Here is a 21,107-nt window from a genome sequence, read left to right as displayed (position 1 = left end):
TACCTGTTGCCCTGCTAACTTAGTGCTCCCCGTCTTCCCTTTAAACTAAGCACATACCACGTCATTATCATCCACACTAATCTACCTGCGTCCCCACTACAGGTATCCTTGTCACTAACTAATCTTAACGTTACCTAATGTCATCTTCGCTAGATCCCTACACACGATATATCCTAACCCACCCGGGCTAGTTTTCACCGCCATCAACCCCATAAACTAGTGCTCCTTTGCCCCCCCATCTGTGAGGGATGGTGGATTGGCCATCCCATCACATCGGGGGCGTTCCACTACCAATTTTGCACATCAAATTTAAACGAATCAAAAATTTGCCAATCACTACCCATCATCTGCCAATCATTACTGCCAATCCTTTGCCAATCATCAAATTTTGCTTTTTTCTAATTTTGGGGCCAAAACACTATCCTCATCACCCGTCTACTTACTAGATCCTCTCGGTGCGCCAATTCACTTCTAAAGCTCGGCTTCCTACAGCCGAGCAATGAATGCGGGTTCTTTGATGCCGGCGGCTGGATGCGTCCGACACTCGGTGCAGGGAAGGAGGTTTACCCGGGCCGAGATCCCACGCACCATCTCGGCACGGAGCCATCCCATGGCCCGATCTCGACCTGCCGGAACGCCTTAACAAAAAGGGGTCGCCATGACGACCCTTCCTATCGGGCTGCCCGTTCCGCCTAGCGGAGCACGGACGCGGCCGTTCCCAGCGCGGCCCAGCGTGGATCACGTACGGCGGTCCTTTCGAACCCGCCGTGCTTCGGATCCCCGCTGGTTCTCGCGGCACGCGAAGCCCGGCACGTACTGAGGGCCCGATTCGGCTAAATGTCGTTCTAACCGCTAACCCGGTTACCGTCGATGCCTCACCTGCATGCTTACACGCATACACTACCCCTTTCTTGCTCATACATCCAGCCGTCTCCCTGCTCTTGGTCATTGCACCTTCTCTTCCACACCCAGGTACACTCATTCCGCTCACAGACTTGGTCACACACCTGACCACCGAACACCTTGGCACACATTCGTCGCTCGCACACCTCACCAACACACCTCTTCGCGCCCCCTCCTCGGTCACCTCCTCTGTGACAATCACAGGTGTGCTCTCACTCGCACACCCAACCACATGCCTCACGACCAACTCAAGTGTGCATTCCCACACACGCTCTACCATTCCAGGTGTGCATCCTTCCATTCCAGGTGTACATCCTCGCTCACCTGTCACAACCAACTCACGCTCCGGGTCACTCTCACTACTTTCACCTCCACTCTTGACAGCGCACTCACACTTACTCTCGACAGCGCACTCTTTCCTCATGCCCCTGTCCGTTACACACCTTTCTCGCGCACACTCTCCCGTTACACCCTCTGTAACACTCACCACAGGTGTGCATTCTTCCTTACTTTTGACAGCGCACTCTTTCCCCATGCACCCGTCCGTTACACACCTTTCTCGCGCATCCTCTTGCGCACACTCTTTCGTTACTTCCTCCGTAACACTCACCACAGGCGTGTATGCTTCCGTTACATCCTCTGTAACACTCCTCACTACGCGCTTCCATGTGCTCCCTCGCACACGCGCTACGACCGACTCACTCTCGACAGCACACTCACTCCTTGGCGCGCACTTTTTCCTCACACACCCCATGGTCGGACATTCTCGCACACCTCTTTTTTTCGCACACCAGACCTGTCGCACACTTCACCAACGGCCTCTCACAAACACCCGGGTCCACAACAACCCCCATTCCGACTGAAGCTCCCCTCACATCATATACATTTCCGAATATATCACCACTCACCTTGACACCTCGTCTCCGCACCTCCTCTGCCACCTGCAAACTCTTTATTTGGTTAGTGAGCATACCATTATGAGTTGAGCACCGACTTTGTACCAATTCCATCACCTCCTCTTGGATTTCTCTTTTAGTTTCTGTCCGTCTCTTCTTAATTTCACTCACCCCCTCTAACACCTCCTTTAATTTTTGCTTCACCTCTTTTATTTCCCGGCGCGTCTCCTCAATTTCGTCCTCTAAGGCTACCGTGACCGTCTCTATGTGCGTCCTTACCTCCCGGTCCTTCGTCTCCATTATCTCTGTCACCTCGTGCAACCTCATTGTCAGTCCCTCACGTACCATCTGACATTGCTTCTGTATCGCGATTAAGTCATTTTTAATTTCTTTTTGTGTCGCCTTTAACCCTCCTAGTACCGCAGTGTTCCTTTGAACCTGCTCCACTAACTCCGTTTGTCCCTCTGTCAGCTGTTCCACCTCCTCTGTCAGATCTTCTATTCCCCCTTGTAACCTAGCCGTTCCATTCCTCACCTCTTTCTCTATACGCTTTTCGCCTCGCTTTACCTCCTCGCGTACCCACGAGACCTCCTCACTCACACCTCGTCGTATCTCCTCTTTCATCTCCTCCATCTGGTTCCCCATCTGTTCGATTTCCCGGGCGGATTGCTCCCCTATTTCCCGCAATTTGTCTTCCATCCTATTTTCTAACCCCATTAACCCATTTTTCACCCCCTCTAACTGATTCTCCTGGGCAGCCATTCTATTTTCCACCCCCGTTAACCCATTCTTTACCTCTTTTATCCCGTTGTCTAACCCCTCAAATTTAGCTTCTAGCCGTTCCCCCATTTCTCCCATTTTGCCCCCCATTTCGCCCATTTTGCCCCCCATTTCGCCCATTTTGCCCCCCATTTCGCCCCTCATTGCCCCCATTTGCTCACTCTGAGCCTTCATTTGCTCACTCTGAGCATCCATCCGGTTCCCCATTTCGCTCCCCTGTAGTTTGAGGGACGCCTGCATTTGCGCCATAAATTGCTCCATGAGGACCTGCATTTGGGCCATCCCTCCCACTTGTGCCGCGGGTGCGGCCGCCGTAGCCATGTGCGAGGTGCCATTTTGCGCGCCTGAAGCCTCGTGCGCGAGGACGCCATTTTGCGCGCCTGATACCCCCTCAACCACATTGCCAATGTTCTCCTCCACTTCGTCCCTCTGATCCTGGGTCGATTCCACCCCGTCTATCTCTCCCACCGGCATCCCGTCGCCTTGACCAGCCATGGCGCGATTTCAAAATTCGGGTTTTGCTTTACAACACAAAACAAATTTCCAGCTGCTTGTAATTTTGAGCACGTTAAGCGCGCTTCGGGCCTCGTATCTCACTCCCTGACACCAATTGTTACGGACGCGGTTAAAGATGTTATATTTGCCGAGCGGAGGCTCCGCGACCGAACAGTTATTCCCCGACTCTAAAACCCGATTGACCCCAAACTTTGGCCGGATCGCGCCACCGCTATTCAATCGGGAAAACTCTAAAGCGACCGAATGCAAAGAGGAAAAGGAATAAGACGAGAAAAGGGTTGAAAATACTACTAAATTTATTTACTATTTACAGGCTCAAAATAACCAAGGAAGAAGGAAAGATAAGAAAATAATTTACAGAAGATATTAGAGACACAGTGCAACGCTAGCTTACCTACAGTCTTAATTAACCCAGGGACAGAACAAACAAGGACAGACTCACGCGGGGAATGATGATAGGACTGGCAGGAGGTGAATGGCTGGAGGGAGAGGAAGGTCCACGGGTACTGCAGCACGATCGGCGCGTTTAGCAGCCGTCGTTCTTTCGCGGCCCTGCTCAAGAACTGCCGTCAAGGCCCCAAGCTGCTGTGGCTGCTGCTGTGGCTCGAGCTGCTGTAAATGCAGTTTCGGTGGCTCGAGCTGCAGCTCAACTCTGGACTTCTCTCGGACTCAACTCAAAGCGCCTCTCTTGGACTCAACTCAAAGCGCATCTCTTGGACCCAACTCAAAGCGCATCTCTTGGACCCAACTGCTTGGACTCCCTCTCGTCTGCGCTTGGGAACGCCCCGCCGGCGGGTTATATAGGCCCCGCCCCTCAACCTTTTTGAACCTCCCCCAAACGTTCTCTCTCCGCCCTCTCAAGCCAAACCCCTGGCTCATGGTTGGTCGAGTGAGGCTGGCTCACTCCTCCCCTCTATGACGAGGTGGAGACACGCCTTTCTTCTCCGACCCTGCCTCGTGGTCAATGGCGGCAATTGGAGGGGAGGTAATTGACAATCGACGAAAGGGGGAATGGAGGTTTTGGGAATGGGAATTGAAGGGAATCTATCTCTTTCACTTGGTGCAATGGAGTATTTAAGTTAATGGGAGACACAGCCTTACTCTAAGACACATAATAAGATATAAGCTACTGAACAGGGGTATTCTATGATTGGCTGACGTGTATGCTTTTGGACTAATTATGGGACGCCCTTTGACCTTTACACAACTCCGGAGGCAGGAGGCGCAGAATAAACAATAATAATAATACACACAATCAAAAAAAATACAGTCCTTATATCCGCAACAATATATTGTTGCGGAGATGAGGACTGTATTTTTTTGATTGTGTGCTGTATTATTATGATTATTGTTTATTCTGCGCCCCCCTGCCTCCGGAGCTGTGTAAAGGTGAAAGGGCATCCCATAATTAGTCCACAAGCATACACGTCAGCCAAGTAATAGAATACCCCTGTTGATAGTTATCTCTTATTCTGTGTTTTATAGTAAGGCTGTGTCTCCCATTAATTGAAGTACTCCATTGCACCAGTGAAAGAGAATAGATCCCCTTTCATTCCCATCCCCAAAATCTCCATTCCCTTTTACATCCCCTCTGGTCATTGCCGAGCCTCGATTGCCAAATTACCTCCCCTCCAATAACCGCCATTGACCACGAGGCAGGGTCGGAGAAGAAAGGCGTGTCTCCACCTCGTCATAGAGGGGAAGAGGGGCGTGCCCGCCCGTCGTCATCAAGGGCGGAGCGAGAGGGTCGCGTGACCAACCAGGGCCGAGGTGAGCACACCGATGGGCGTGTCCTGAAGGCCGGCGGCTTAATCGCCGGAGGCGTTATAAAAGGCGCGCACGCAGGAAGCAAGAGAGTTGGTCGCCAAGAGGGTCGTGAGGAGTCAGGCAGTGGAGTCGGTGGTCAGTTGGTTGTGTTGGTTGCGGTGAGGAGTCGGTGGTGGTGGTCAGTTGGTTGCGTTGGTTGCGGTGAGGAGTCGGTGGTAAAGAGTGAGTGGACCAAGAACGAGTGGAGGGTTTGGACCAGACGCGTCCGACGAGGCCTGGCAAAGCACGCGACGTCCACAGCAGCCAAAACAGCAGCGTGGGGCCTGAACGGCGGCTGCTAAACGCACCGGTTGTGCTGCGGGACCCCCTTGGACCTCCCTCTCCCTCCAGCCATCCACCTCCTGCCTTTCCACCCTTCTTGTGGACGTGAGTTTGTTCTGTTTGTTCTGTCCTGGGAATAAGTTAAGTCTGTAGATAAGCTAGTATTTGCATTGTGTCACCTGCGTCTTATGTGTTGTAAATAAACCTTGATTGCTCCTTTTTGCTTGTGTAAATAATAAATCCCATTACTCGTCTGTACGTCTTCTCGTTTTATTCCTTCTTCTTCTTCACATCCGTGTCGCCTTTGTCTTTTCCCTATTGACTAGCTGCGGTGCGATCCGGCCAAAGTTTGGGTGAAATCGGGTTCTAAGCGGGGAGTAACTGTTCGGACGCGGTAATACCAAACCGCTCGGTAAAATAACATCTTTAATCCGCGTCTGTAACAATTGGTTGTCAGGAGTTGGATTCGGACCTGGGACTAAATTTGTTAGGCCCAAATTTTGGAACACCAATTGTACTATTGGAGTAACAATTGGTGTCTGGGAGTGAGATTCGGGGCCCGAACCAAATTTTTAAAACATCTAGAAAAAATTTGGTCAAAATTTGGAGCGGACGAAATTTGTTTTGTTTTAAAGCAAAACCCGAATTTTGAAATCGCGCCATGGCTGGTCAAGGCGACGGGATGCCGGTGGGAGAGATAGACGGGGTAGAATTGACCCAGGACCTCGGGGAAATGTATGTGGAGGAAGGAGAGGAGGAGAACATTGGCAATGTGGTTGAGGGGGTATCAGGCGCACATAATGGCGCCCTCGCGCACATGGTTAGTGCGGCACCAAATTTAGCCGCGCCCGTGGTCGCGGCAGCCGAGCCAGAGATGCCAGGGTACATGCGAGCCTTCATGGCCCATTTTATGGCAGAAGTACAGAAAAAGAACGACGGTATGGACAGGCTAGAAGCAAAAATGGGACAAATGGGGAACCGGATGGATGCTCAGGGTGAGCGATTAGAGGGCCAAATGGGGGTAATGAGGGACGAAGCGAGGGGTACCGGTGAGAAGTTAGACAATAATTTTGAGGGGTTAGACAACGGGATAAAAGAGGTGAAAAATGGGTTAATGGGGTTAGAAAATAGGATGGAGGACAAATTGCGGGAAATAGGGGAACAATCTGCCAGGGAAATCAAACGAATGGGAGAGCAGATAGAGGAGGTAAAAATCGGGGTAGAAACCAAATTGGATGCTCAGAGGGATGAATTGGGACAGATGAGGGTGGCATCTACAAAACAGATGGAGGAGATACGACGAGGTGTGGGTGAGGAGGTCTCGGGGCTACGCGAGGAGGTAAAGCGAGGTGAGAAGCGTATGGAGAAAGAGGTGAGAAATAATACGGCAAAGTTACAAGGGGGAATAGAAGATCTGACGGAGGAGGTGGAACAGCTGACGGAGGGACAAAAAGAACTAGTGGAGCAGGTTCAAAAGAACACTGCGGTACTAGGAGGGTTAAAGGCGACACAAAAAGAAATTAAAAACGAATTAATAGCGACACAGAGGCAATGTCAGATGGTACGTGAGGAACTGACAATGAGGGTGGACGAGGTGACAGAGATAATAGAGACAAAGGACCGGCAGGTGAGGATGCACATAGAGACGGTCACGGTAGCCTTAGAGGACGAACTTGAGGAGACGCACCGAGAAATAAAAGAGGTTAAACAAAAATTAGAGGAAGTGGAAGAAGAGGTGAGTGAAATTAAGAAGAGACGGACAGAAACTAAAAGAGAAATCCAGGAGGAGGTGATGGAATATGTGCAAGGTCGGTGCTCAACTCATAATGTGATGCTCACTAACCAAATAAAGAGTTTGCAGGTGGCAAAGGAGGTGCGACGACGAGGTACGGAGGTGAGTGGCAATGTATATGATGTGAGGAAAGCTTCAGTCGGCTTGGGGATTGGTTTGGATCCGGGTGTTCGTGAAAGGCCGTTGGTGAAGTGTGCGACAGGTCTGGTGTGCGAAAAAAGAGGTGTGCGAGAATGTCCGACCATGGGGTGTGTGAGGAAAAAGTGCACGCCAAGGAGTGAGTGTGCCGTCAAGAGTGAGTTGGTCGAAGCGCGTGTGCGAGGGGGTACATGGAAGCGCGGTGTGGTGAGTGTTACAGAGGAAGTAACAAGAGAGTGTACACCTGTGGTGAGTGTTACAGAGGATGTAACAAGAAAGTGTACGCCTGTGGTGAGTGTTACAGAGGGTGTAACGGGAGAGTGTGCGTGAGAAAGGTTTGTAATGGACAGGTGCATGAGGAAAGAGTGCGCTGTCGAGAGTAAGGGTGAGTGCGTGACCGAGAGTGGAGGTGAGAGTAGTGAGAGTGACACGGAGCGTGAGTTGGTTGTGGCAGGTGAGCGAGGATGTACACCTGGAATGGAAGGATGCACACCTGGAATGGTAGAGCGTGAGTGGGAATGCACGCTGGAATTGGTAGTGAGGCACGTGGTTGGGTGTGCGGGTGAGAGCACACCTGTGATTGTCACAAAGGAGGTGACCGAGAAAGGGGCGCGAAGAGGTGTGTTGGTGAGGTGTGCGAGCGACGAATGTGTGCCAAGGTGTTCGGTGGTCAGGTGTGTGACCAAGTCGGTGAACGGAATGAGTGTACCGAGGAGTGTAAGGAAAGGTACGAGGAGCATGGGAACAGCTGGAGGTATGAGCAAGAAAGGGGTAGCGTATGCGCGTAAGCATCCAGGTGAGGCATCGACGGTAACCAGGTTAGAGGTTAGAACGACTTATAGCCGAATCGGGCCCTCGGTGCGCGTCGGGCAGCTTCGCGTGCCGTGAGGACCAGCGGGGATCCGAACCACGGCGGTTTCGAAAGAACCGCCGTACGCGATCCACGCTGTGCCTCGCTTGGAACGGCCGCGTCCGGGCTCCACTAGGCGGAGCGGGCAGCCCGATAGGAAGGGTCGTCATGGCGACCACTTTCTATTGAGACGTGCCGGCAGGTCGAGATCGGGACATTGGATGGCTCCACGCCGAGGTGGTGCGTGGGATCTCGGCCCGGGTAAGCCCCCGTCCCTGCACCGAGTGCCGGACGCATCCAGCCGCCGGCACAAAAGAACCCGCGTTCATGGCTCGGCTGTACGAAGCCGAGCTTTAGAAGGGAATTGGCGCACCGAGAGGTTGTAATAAGTAGACGGGTGATGAGGATAGTGTTTTGGCCCCGAAATTAGAAAAAAGCAAAATTTGATGATTGGTACGGTGATTGGCAGATGATTGGCAGAATTTTTGATTGGTTGGATTTAGGTGTGCGAAATTGATAGTAGGACCTCCCCGATGTGGAGGGATGGCAAATCCATCATCCCTCACAGGGTGGGGGCAAATGCGCTATAGTTTATGGGGTGTATGGCAGTGAAAACTAGCCCGGGTGGGTTAGGTTATATTGTAGGGATCTAGCGAAGATGACATTAGGTGACGTTAAGGTTAGTTAGTGACTGATACCTGTAGTGGGGACGCAGGTAGATTAGTGTGGATTATAATGACGAGGGAGCGCAATAGTTTAAAGGGACGACTGGGAAGCGCAAGTTTCAGAGGGGAGTAGTTAGCTGAGATGATGCCGTGTGTTTGAAGATTGAACAGGTGTGATTGAACAGGTGTGATTGCACAGGTGTGCAACTGAACAGGTGTGTAGAGCAGGGTATGAGTGAGTGAAGGTGATTGTGTATTGTGCTGACCCAATGGTCCAGGAAGAGGAGGAGGGTGCAGGTGGCACCAGGTGATTGCACAGGTGTGCAACAACAGGTGTATGTGGCTGTATGGAATAAATGGTATGGAGTATTGGAATGGATGGTCGTGGAGTGAGTATGGTGGAAATTGTGGAGTGGAGTGGATGGTGCGAAGGTGTGAATGGGGGAAGAGTGGACCCCCATCATGGATACCCGGGGCGGGTAGTGTAAGTGTTAGGTAGAGGGTACAGGTAAATTGTGGTTGGATATTGGCATCTGTGGTGCGAGTGAAAGAATGGTCTTTGGATGGGTGCATTAGTGTTGTGGAAATGGCTGGGCGTGTAGCCTGTTAGTGTGTGTAGTTGGTTTGGGCACTCCACCACTGTGAGGATGTCGGCCAGGTGAGGCCGCAGGTGGGCTCTGGGAGCCGGTAGTTGTGGATGGGGCCCGAGGATCCGGAGGACGGACCCGGGTAGCCCAGTGCCAGAGGGCACCAAGGGGTGACAAAGCCAGGAGAGGGCCTTCCCCAGTTAATTAGGTTAGGGTGAGGAGCTAGGTAAGCTCGGGTGGCAACTGCAGTGGTGGAGGTGTGCAGGTGGGTAGACCTGCTGGGAGAGCTACACGTCGCAGCCCAGAAATTGTGCGAGGGCACCGGGAGATGAATCGGGGGAGTGAGACCCCAAATTGAGAAGCACCACAGTTTGGTCAATGGGAATTGGTTTTTAGAACCCATAGTGTAAGTTGGCCAATGGATTGGCAGGGAGAGACCCCGGGTAGTGTAAAGTGTGTTAATGTCATTTAGAAAGTAGTTAGGATGAAGTCTCCTCGCACCATCTGCATCCACTCACCTGAGGTGACAGGTACTCCACACCATGCCATGTTTTGATTATTTTTTATGATGCAAATGGTTGGATTGTGAGACGCGTCATGACGTGGGTGTGACATTGTGCTTTGTTGTTCCATCTCTTCCTCCTTATGAGGATTGATGATGAATTTGGTGATGGCAAATTTTGAAGTAGAGGGATTGTGGTGACGAATTTGGTATAGAGGAAATATGGGGAAGACGTGACAGTAGCGACGGATTGGTAATGTGTAGATTTTGTAAATATGGGGTAAGGGCAAGGGTAGTGTAGGTGACAGGGGGGTGACGTACGGTAGGGACGAGCTTTCTCACTTCGCCCTCCGTACGCATTTCGCCTTGCATTGCCTTATTGATGTGTACCCTTGTGACCTTACCCCTCGCTCATTTGTCTTTCCCCTTTTGTCTCCCACATGACCTGTGCGCCATTGGGTGCCGAGGGGAGCGTGCGTGGGTCGGCCATTGTGCGCCCGAAATTCCCAGAACCAGCTGTCTGCATCGATGCACCACATTATGGACCACATGTCTGTGGCCGAGCACCACCTATGGACCCCATGGGTTGGGGCATGGCCCCTCTGCTGGCACCGGCCATGAGGGCCCGAAATCTTGCTGGCGGACCTTGGCCACAGGGCACCGATGCCCCACAGGTGAACCACACGTAGTCGGCCCCTGTGGGCCATAAATAAAATAAAAACGGACACGTTAGGTGCATTCTTTTATTGCAAATAGGCCGCCAGCAAGGGAAGATGACAACACCAGGAAAATAATAATAACCAGCAGAGGGAGCCGAAGAGCAAGAGATCACCTGCAGGGTTAGGGGTTGTTGGTTTATTTTTATTGATGAACAATGGTGACTGCACCGATTGGTGCTTGAGGGTGCTTGTATTGGTACGTTTTTGGGTGCTTTCATGGTGCGTCGATGCAGAGCAGACTGTCTCCCCCCCCCAGAAAGAACAATCACAGGTCCTGGGTTAGTTTTGTAAATAAAAATAGCGTCATTGTAAATAATGCTTCCCACCGTCAGTGTTTAGTTTGAAGACCATTCCGCAATTCGGTTAACTGTGGGCGTAAGTCTGTTAGGCAGGGTGCAATGGAGCAGCGGGACACATTTATTTATGTTTTAAAACTGTCGCACTCAGGGTCAGGTTAAAAGTAGAGGGAACTACACCTACGTGTCACACTAAATAAATGTTGTAGGCCCGGGTCGTGCCTAAGAGGAGGAGGGTGCAGTGTTGCGGAGATGAGGACTGTATTTTTTTGATTGTGTGCTGTATTATTATGATTATTGTTTATTCTGCGCCCCCCTGCCTCCGGAGCTGTGTAAAGGTGAAAGGGCATCCCATAATTAGTCCACAAGCATACACGTCAGCCAAGTAATAGAATACCCCTGTTGATAGTTATCTCTTATTCTGTGTTTTAGAGTAAGGCTGTGTCTCCCATTAATTGAAGTACTCCATTGCACCAGTGAAAGAGAATAGATCCCCTTTCATTCCCATCCCCAAAATCTCCATTCCCTTTTACATCCCCTCTGGTCATTGCCGAGCCTCGATTGCCAAATTACCTCCCCTCCAATAACCGCCATTGACCACGAGGCAGGGTCGGAGAAGAAAGGCGTGTCTCCACCTCGTCATAGAGGGGAAGAGGGGCGTGCCCGCCCGTCATCAAGGGCGGAGCGAGAGGGTCGCGTGACCAACCAGGGCCGAGGTGAGCACACCGATGGGCGTGTCCTGAAGGCCGGCGGCTTAATCGCCGGAGGCGTTATAAAAGGCGCGCACGCAGGAAGCAAGAGAGTTGGTCGCCAAGAGGGTCGTGAGGAGTCAGGCAGTGGAGTCGGTGGTCAGTTGGTTGTGTTGGTTGCGGTGAGGAGTCGGTGGTGGTGGTCAGTTGGTTGCGTTGGCTGCGGTGAGGAGTCGGTGGTAAAGAGTGAGTGGACCAAGAACGAGTGGAGGGTTTGGACCAGACGCGTCCGACGAGGCCTGGCAAAGCACGCGACGTCCACAGCAGCCAAAACAGCAGCGTGGGGCCTGAACGGCGGCTGCTAAACGCGCCGGTTGTGCTGCGGGACCCCCTTGGACCTCCCTCTCCCTCCAGCCATCCACCTCCTGCCTTTCCACCCTTCTTGTGGACGTGAGTTTGTTCTGTTTGTTCTGTCCTGGGAATAAGTTAAGTCTGTAGATAAGCTAGTAATTGCACTGTGTCACCTGCGTCTTATGTGTTGTAAATAAACCTTGATTGCTCCTTTTTGCTTGTGTAAATAATAAATCCCATTACTCGTCTGTACGTCTTCTCGTTTTATTCCTTCTTCTTCTTCACATCCGTGTCGCCTTTGTCTTTTCCCTATTGACTAGCTGCGGTGCGATCCGGCCAACGTTTGGGTGAAATCTGGTTCTAAGCGGGGAGTAACTGTTCGGACGCGGTAATACCAAACCGCTCGGTAAAATAACATCTTTAATCCGCGTCTGTAACAATATATATACAGTGGAACCTTGACTTACGAGTTTAATTCGTTCTGTGACCGAGCTCGTAACTCAAATTGCTCGTATCTCAAATCAAATTTCCCCATTGAAATGCATTGAAATGCTATTAATCCGTTCCAGCCCGCCAAAAACCACACCAATTTTTTTTTAAATATACAGTATACAGTATATATAAATATCTCGCGCTTTATATTTCACCTGTATGCAGCATACAAGTTGGCAGGATGGCCTGGACTGGAGGTACGCACACTTGACTCTAAAGTCTAAACTGTCCAGCCTGGGTTTGAATCCCGACCCAGCTATAACCTGTCATGGGTGAATCACAGGCAGGGTGATTCATCAATGTGTGTACCGCTAAACTGGGCGCCCCGTTTGCGTCCCATTAGTTGTTGGATGTTAAGGATCTCACCGTGTTTTCCACAAAGAGAAGGCGAGCTATCGCCGGCATTCTGAACAAGTTGTGGCCTGGCATGCTCTTCTCCTCTGCCGTTATATACGTCCTCCTCGGCACCTCGCTCATGTTTTTCGACGATTGCGTGTTTTATATCCAAGCACAAGTTTTATATAAAACACGACGATTGCGTGTTTTATATCCACAAGTTGTGGCCTGGCATGCTCTTCTCCTCTGCCGTTATATACGTCCTCCTCGACACCTCGCTGATGTTTTTCGACGATTGCGTGTTTTATATCCAAGCACATCATCCTCTTCTTCTTCTCAGCACTGCACTTGCCACTCACTTTCTTAGGCCCCATGGTTAAAACTAAGAAATTTTCCGAAATAACCAAAATGCGAAAACAAAAATGCAGCGCTATACGACAGAGATACGTACTGTACTTGCACGGCAAGATAACCAGGTGACCAGAACCCACCTGGCGGCGTAAACTCGAAATAACCAAAATGCGAAAACAAAAATGCAGCGCTATACGACAGAGATACTGTACTTGCACGGCAAGATAACCACGTGACCGGGTGGCGAAAGCTCGTAACTCAGATCTCGGCTCGCATCTCAAAGCAATAAACCGCCCGAGCGACGGCTCGTATCTCGAAAAACTCATAAGTTGGGGCACTCGTAAGTCAAGGTTCCACTGTATATATATATATATGTATAAGCACATACACACACACACACACACACACACACACACACACACAAACAAACAAACAAACACACACACATACATATATATATACACATAAATACACACATGCTATTCCCATACACACACATGTGCAGAAACACATATACACACACACAGAAGCATATATATAATATATTGTTGCGGATATGGGATTTGGCCTCCATCCATATCCGCTTGTAAATATTCCCCTATTTCCCCAATACTCCCCAACTATCCCCAATCCCCCATTCCCTAGTCCCATTGTCTGTAAACAACACTCTGTAGCCCCGACCTTCCCCTTTTTCCCCCATTAAATGTCGTGCCCAGGTTCACCGCATCTCACGTAGACAACTATAGGACATCTTGCTAGTTATTCCTAGTCTATGTCAGTTAAGGACTCGTTTCCATTAATTCTGACTCTTCGTTGCACCAGAATGTGATTGTATGGCACCAGTAGTAAGTTTAGGACCTCCCAATACCTCCCCGCATCTCTTCCTCATGAAACAACAACACCAACAACAACAACAGCGGCGCGGGGAGTGCGCGTCCTCACTCCGGCTTGGTTAGCCGCCATTGACCATGTGCTCTGACGGGGTTACCACGAAGGGGCTCACTGTCAGCTCCTCGTCAAGTGCGGAGCCCGGTAACCCCCCGCACCCAATAAGAAGCGGCGGACCGATTCCATCTGGGGCGGAGCTAACGAGCCGAGGGCGTGTCACTCCCCGTTGGATATATGCGCAGGAAGACGGAGGTGACGTCAGATGCGCCCCAGCCACGAAGAAGAACGGACGCCACCTCCAGCGCGACGATACCTACCCGCATCTTTGGACCGGACCGGGTCGATTCTGCCCCTGAGCCAAGGTGCACCTTGAGCCATCGATTCTGCCCTTCCTTGCCATCAATCCCTGTGTGAGTCAGTCTTGTCCCGTTTGTCTGTGGTCTGTCGGGGCTAAGATAAGACCGTGTTTAAGTGCCCACCTTTCTGTGCTGTACCTCTTGTGTTCCGTGTATTCTAAACGTTCTGCATAACAAATATTATATCCTCCTCCGGAGGTCTTGAGAACTGTACCCCTGGTGTCGTGTCATTTAACCCAGCCGTTGTGTCCTTTCCTTCATTGATCTAGCGTAGCGCGATTCGGCCAACGTTCGAGTATAATCGGGTAACTTGTGCGAACACGGTGGCCATTCCGCTCGGCCCAGCATAACATCTTAATAAGTCGTGTCCGTAACAATTGGTTGTCAGGAGTGGGATTCGGACATGGGACTAAATTTGTTAGGCCCAAATTTTGGAACACCAATTGTACTATTAGAGTAACAATTGGTGTCGGGAAGTGGGATCGGTCCCGGAGCGCGTTTCACGCGCTCGAAATTATAACGGCGAAATTTGATTGTGTTTTACAAAAAAAATAAAAACCCGAATTTTGAAAGTCGCGCTATGGCAAATCAAGACGGCTGGGTTCCGGTAGAGGAGAGTGAGGCAGGGTCGATCCAGGACCAAAATGAGGGACATGAGGAGAGCGAAGCAGTGAGGGTGGCAGGTTCGCAAAATAGCGTCGTCGCGCACGAGGTTACGGGCGCGCAAAATGGCGCCTCGCACATGGCCACGGCGACCACGCCCGCGACCGTAGTAGCGCCGCTGGTAGATTTGGACCTTTTTTTCATACAAATGAAGGCCCTTATGGCCCAGAATAGCGAGAAAATGAGGGAGGAAATGAGGGCTGATAGTGAGCGATTGGGTGAGCGATTGGAGGGCCAAATGGGGGTAATGGGGAACCGGATGGATGCTCAGGGTGAGCGATTGGAGGGCCAAATGGGGGTAATGGGGAACCGGATGGATGCTCAGGGTGAGCGATTGGAGGGCCAAATGGGGTCCAATAGCGAGAAATTGAGGGATGACATGGGGGCCCAGATCGGGGGGTTAGGGAGTAGAATAGAGGGATTAGACAATAGATTAGGGGAAATACAGGAGGGGTTAATGGGGGTAGAAAACAGAATGTCCGCTCAAGAGAATCAAATGGAAGGGATGCAAAAGGGGTTAGAGGGGTTAGAAAACAGTATGGAAGGCAAATTGAGGGACATGAGGGACCAAGCGGAAAGGGAAGTTAAACAAATGGGGCAGCAGATAGAGGGGGTCAGAATGGGGGTAGAAGCCAAACTGGATGCTCACAGGGAGGAAATGGAGCAGATGAGGGTGGCATCTGGGCAGGAGATGCAAGTGATGGGAGAAGAGATCAGAAGAGGTGTGAGTGAGGAGGTCGGAGGAGTGCGCGAGGAGGTGAGGCACTGTAAGGAGCACATGGAGAAGGAGGTGAGAAAGGGGACTGTAAAGTTACAAGGGGGCATAGAGGACCTGACGCAGGAGGTGGAACAGCTGACGGAGGGACAAAAAGGACTAACGGAGCAGGTTCAAAGGAACACTGCGGTATTAGGAGGGTTAAAAGCGACACAAAACGACATAAAAAACGACTTGATAGCGACAAAGAGGTATTGTCAGATGGTACGTGAGGGACTGACAACGAGGTTGGACGAGGTGACAGAGGTAATGGAGACGAAGGACCGGCAGGTGAGGACGCACATGGAAATGGTCAAGGTAGCCTTGGAGGACGAGCTTGAGGAGACGTACCGGGAAATAAAAGAGGTGAAGCAGAAATTAGAAGAAGTGGAAGAAGGGGTGAGCGAAATTAAGAAGCGACGGAGAGGGGATAAGAAAGAGATAAAAGAGGAAATAAAAGAATTGGTCCAAAGTCTGTGTTTGGATCGTGATGATGTGCTCATTAACCGGATGAGGGATTCGCAGGTGATGGAGGAGAAGCGAAGAGGAAGAGGACCCGGTGTAAGTGGTGACCAATATGGTCGTGCGTATGATGCGCCAGGTGATTTAAGAAGCTTGGGGGTCGAGATGGACCCGGGTGTTCGTGAGAGGCCGTTGGTGAAGTGTGCGACAGGTCTGGTGTGCGAAAAAGGAGGTGTGCGAGAAAGTCCGACTCTGGGGTGTGTGAGGAAAAAGTGCGTGCCAAGGAGTGAGGGTGCTGGCGAGAGTGAGTCGGTCGTAGCGCGTGTGCGAGGGAGCACATGGAAGCGCGGTGTGGTAAGTGTTACAGAGGGTGTGGCGGGAGAGTGTGCGCAAGAGTGTGCGCGAGAAAGGTGTGTGACGGACAGGTGCATGGGGAAAGAGTGCGCTGTCAAAGGCAAGGAAGAATGCATGCCTGTGGTGAGTGTTACAGAGGGTGTGACGGGAGAGTGTGCGCAAGAGTTTGCGCGAGAAAGGTGTGTAACGGACAGGTGAATGAGGAAAGAGTGCGCTGTCGGGAGTAAGGGTGAGTGCGTTGTCAAGAGTGGAGGTGAGAGTAGTGAGAGTGACAAGGAGCGTGAGTTGGTTGTGACAGGTGAGCGAGGATGTACACCTGGAATGGAAGGATGCACACCTGGAATGGTAGAGCGTGAGTGGGAATGCACGCTGGAATTGGTAGTGAGGCACGTGGTTGGGTGTGCGAGTGAGAGCACACCTGTGATTGTCACAGAGGAGGTGACCGAGGAGGGGGCGCGAAGAGGTGTGTTGGTGAGGTGTGCGAGCGACGAATGTGTGCCAAGGTGTTCGGTGGTCAGGTGTGTGACCAAGTCGGTGAGCGGAATGAGTGTACCTGGGTGTGTTAGAGAAGGTACGAGGAGCATGGAAACGGCTGGAGGTATGCGCAAGCAAGGGGTAGCGTATGCATGTAAGCGTCCAGGTGAAGCATCGACGGTAACCGTGTTAGAGGTTAGAACGACTTATAGCCGAATCGGGCCCTCGGTGCGTGTCGGGCTTCGCGTGCCGCGAGAACCAGCGGGGATCCGAGCCACGGCGGGTTCGAAAGGACCGCCGTGCGCGATCCATGCTGGGCCTCGCGTGGAACGGCCGCGTCCGGGCTCCACTAGGCGGAGCGGGCAGCCCGATAGGAAGGGTCGTCATGGCGACCACTTTTTGTTGAGACTTGCCGGCAGGTCGAGATCGGGACATTGGATGGCTCCACGCCAAGGTGGTGCGTGGGGTCTCGGGCCGGGTAAGCCCCCGTCCCTGCCCCGAATGCGGGACGTATCCAGCCGCTGGCACAAAACAACCCGCATTCATTGCTCGGCTTTACGAAGCCGGGCTTTGGACAGGAATTGGCGCACCGAGAGGCATTAGTAAGTAGACTGTAATGACGAGGATAGTGTTTTGGCCCCGAAATTAGAAAAACAAAATTTGATGATTGGCAAAGGATTGGCAGTAATGATTGGCAGATGATGGGCAGTGATTGGCAAATTTTTGATTTGTTGAAATTTGATGTGCAAAATTGGTAGTGGGAGATGCCCGATGTGGTGGGATGGCAACTCTGTCATCCCTCACAAACGTGGGGCAAATGCGCAATAGTTTATGGGGTGTATGGCAGTGAAAACTAGCCCGGGTGGGTTAGGTTATATTGTTAGGGATCTAGCGAAGATGACTTTAGGTAACGTTAAGGTTAGTTAGTGACTGATACCTGTAGTGGGGACGCAGGTAGTTTAGTGTGGATGATAATGACGTGGGAGCGCAATAGTTTAAAGGGACGACTGGGAAGCGCAAGTTTCAGAGGGGAGTAGTTAGCTGAGATGATGCCGTGTGTTTGAGAACTGAACAGGTGTGTGGAGCAGTGTGGAGCAGTGTGGAGCAGTGTATGAGTAGTGAGTGTTGTGGATCAGCGCGAATGCGCTTGGGGAGAGAAGGGTGCCGGTGGCACCAGGTGTGAGAGCACAGGTGTGCAAGTACAGGTGTGTGGAATACATGGAGCAGGGAATGAGTGGTGTGGAGAGAGTTGGAGTAAGTGGTACGGAGTGGTGTGCATGGTGCGAAGGTGTGGATGGGGGAAGAGTGGACCCCTTTCACGAGTACCCGGGGCGGGTAGTGTAAGTGTTAGGTAGAGGGTATAGGTAAATTGTGGTTGGATATTGGCATCTGTGGTGCGGGTGACAGAATGGTATTTGGATGGGTGCATTAGTGTTGTGGAAATGGCTGGGCGTGTAGCCTGTTAGTGTGTGTAGTTGGTTGGGCACTCCACCACTGTGAGGATGTCGGCCAGGTGAGGCCGCAGGTGGGCTCTGGGAGCCGTTAGTGTCAGTGGGGCCCGAGGATCTGGAGGACGGACCCGGGTAGCCCAGTGCCAGAGAGGGCACCGCCAGAGAGCCTTCCCCAGGTAGATAGGTTAGGGTAAGGAGCAGGTAAGTTCGGAGGCAACTGCAGTGGTGGAGGTGTGCAGGTGAGTAGACCTGCTGGGAGAGATACACGTCACAGCCCAGAAATTGTGCGAGAGCACCGAGTGTTGAATCGGGGGAGTGAGACCCCAAATTGAAAAGCACCACAGTTTGGTCAATGGGAATTGGTTTTTAGAACCCATAGTGTAAGAGGGCCAATGGTTTGGCAGGAGAAAGACCCCGGGTAATGTAAAGTTGTTAAAGTCATTTAGGAAATAGTTAGGATTGATGAACCTGTCGCACCATACGCAGCCACTTACCTGAGGTGATGATGATGACTCCACACCTGTGTTTTCTTTGTTCTGTGTGCAGGAAATGAGAATTGCTGTGTGGATTGGTGAGACGCATCACGACGTGGATGAGACATTGGGGTGATTCCATCTCTCCCTCCTTAGGAGGGACTGATGATGAATTGGTGATGGCAAATTTTGATGTTGAGTTGGAGATGGCAAATTTTGATGAGAGTTGGAAATGGCAAATTTGATTGGTTAGGAGGGAGAGAAGACGAATTTGGTTTATGGGAGGAACGGGGAAGACAGTAGGGACGTTTGTTGATTTGTAAAGTAGATGTTTATGGGTAGTGTTGTGTTTTGTGGATACAGTAAGGGGTAAGGGAGGGGGCATGTAGGTTACCTGGTGGGGGGGGGGGGGTATGGTAGGAACGTACCTGTCTCACCTGGTTCCCATGTGCCCCCAGTGTGCATCATCTTGTATTGCGTGCACTTTTGCGCCCTTACCACCTTACTCACTTGTCTACTTCTTTTGTCTCCCACCTCCGAGGATCTGGCTTTGGGGCAGAGAGAGGAGAGAGAGGTGCTGGCTCCGCAGTTGTGGGCCTGTACTTTCGCTGCTTGCTGCCTGGATCGATACACCATATGGACCGCAATGTTTGTGGCCACCCACAATGGACCGCAGTTCTTTTGCGGCCAAGCACCACCCGTGGATGGACCTATGGGTCAACGTGGCACCTATGCCATACAGGTGAACCACTAATAGTTGGCCCCTGACACCACAATACAGAAATGGACGCGGTTGGCGCCTTTCTTTATTTTTTAAGGAAGCCAGAAGGCCAAGTACACCACATGAAGGCAAGACCAGCGGCAGAACATCGGCCGGCTGCGACACCACCGGTGACTATCGAACACTTTATTGGTGCACCGGATGGTGCTGACTGTGTTATGGGGTGGTGCTTTTGGTGCTTGGATGGGGTGCTCTGCACATTATTAAAGGCCGTAAGGCCACAGAGCACTCGTGGGTTGGTGTATCGATGCTGGCATGCGTGCTCTCTCTCTATGCATAACATCTGCATGTGTTCCTCCAAAAACAGGTCCTGGATCGTAGTGTAAATATCAGTGTAGTCTTGTGTAAATAATGCTCTCTACCGGCTGTATGTTTAGTTTGAGGATTCTTTCCGCGATTCGGTTATCCTGTGGGTGTGTTTCGGTGAGGAGAAGGGTGCAACGTCGCAGGGGGACATATTTACTCATTTGTGAACATCTGTAAAACTGTCGCACTCAGGGTAGAGTTAATAGTAGAGGGAACTACATCTGAGTGCCACACTAAAGTAGGTAAAAATTTATCGGGTCGGGGCGCCCTGAGGTAGAGAAGGGTGCAATGTTGCGGATATGGGATTTGGCCTCCATCCATATCCGCTTGTAAATATTCCCCTATTTCCCCAATACTCCCCAACTATCCCCAATCCCCCATTCCCTAGTCCCATTGTCTGTAAACAACACTCTGTAGCCCCGACCTTCCCCTTTTTCCCCCATTAAATGTCGTGCCCAGGTTCACCGCATCTCACGTAGACAACTATAGGACATCTTGCTAGTTATTCTTAGTCTATGTCAGTTAAGGACTCGTTTCCATTAATTCTGACTCTTCGTTGCACCAGAATGTGATTGTATGGCACCAGTAGTAAGTTTAGGACCTCCCAATACCTCCCCGCATCTCTTCCTCATGAAACAACAACACCAACAACAACAACAGCGGCGCGGGGAGTGCGCGTCCTCACTCTGGCTTGGTTAGCCGCCATTGACCATGTGCTCCGACGGGGTTACCACGAAGGGGCTCACTGTCAGCTCCTCGTCAAGGGTGGAGCCCGGTAACCCCCCGCACCCAATAAGAAGCGGCGGACCGATTCCATCTGGGGCGGAGCTAACGAGCCGAGGGCGTGTCACTCCCCGCTGGATATATGCGCAGGAAGACGGAGGTGACGTCAGATGCGCCCCAGCCACGAAGAAGAAAGGACGCCACCTCCAGCGCGACGATACCTACCCGCATCTTTGGACCGGACCGGGTCGATTCTGCCCCTGAGCCAAGGTGCACCTTGAGCCATCGATTCTGCCCTTCCTTGCCATCAATCCCTGTGTGAGTCAGTCTTGTCCCGTTTGTCTGTGGTCTGTCGGGTCTAAGATAAGACCGTGTTTAAGTGCCCACCTTTCTGTGCTGTACCTCTTGTGCCGTGTAATCTAAACGTTCTGCATAACAAATATTATATCCTCCTCCGGAGGTCTTGAGAAC

This window comes from Myxine glutinosa, chromosome 7, assembly GCF_964187855.1.
Source record: "Myxine glutinosa chromosome 7, kmMyxGlut1.1, whole genome shotgun sequence".
In the NCBI taxonomy this organism is placed as follows: domain Eukaryota; kingdom Metazoa; phylum Chordata; class Myxini; order Myxiniformes; family Myxinidae; genus Myxine; species Myxine glutinosa.
This window is presented reverse-complemented; position numbering follows the sequence as displayed.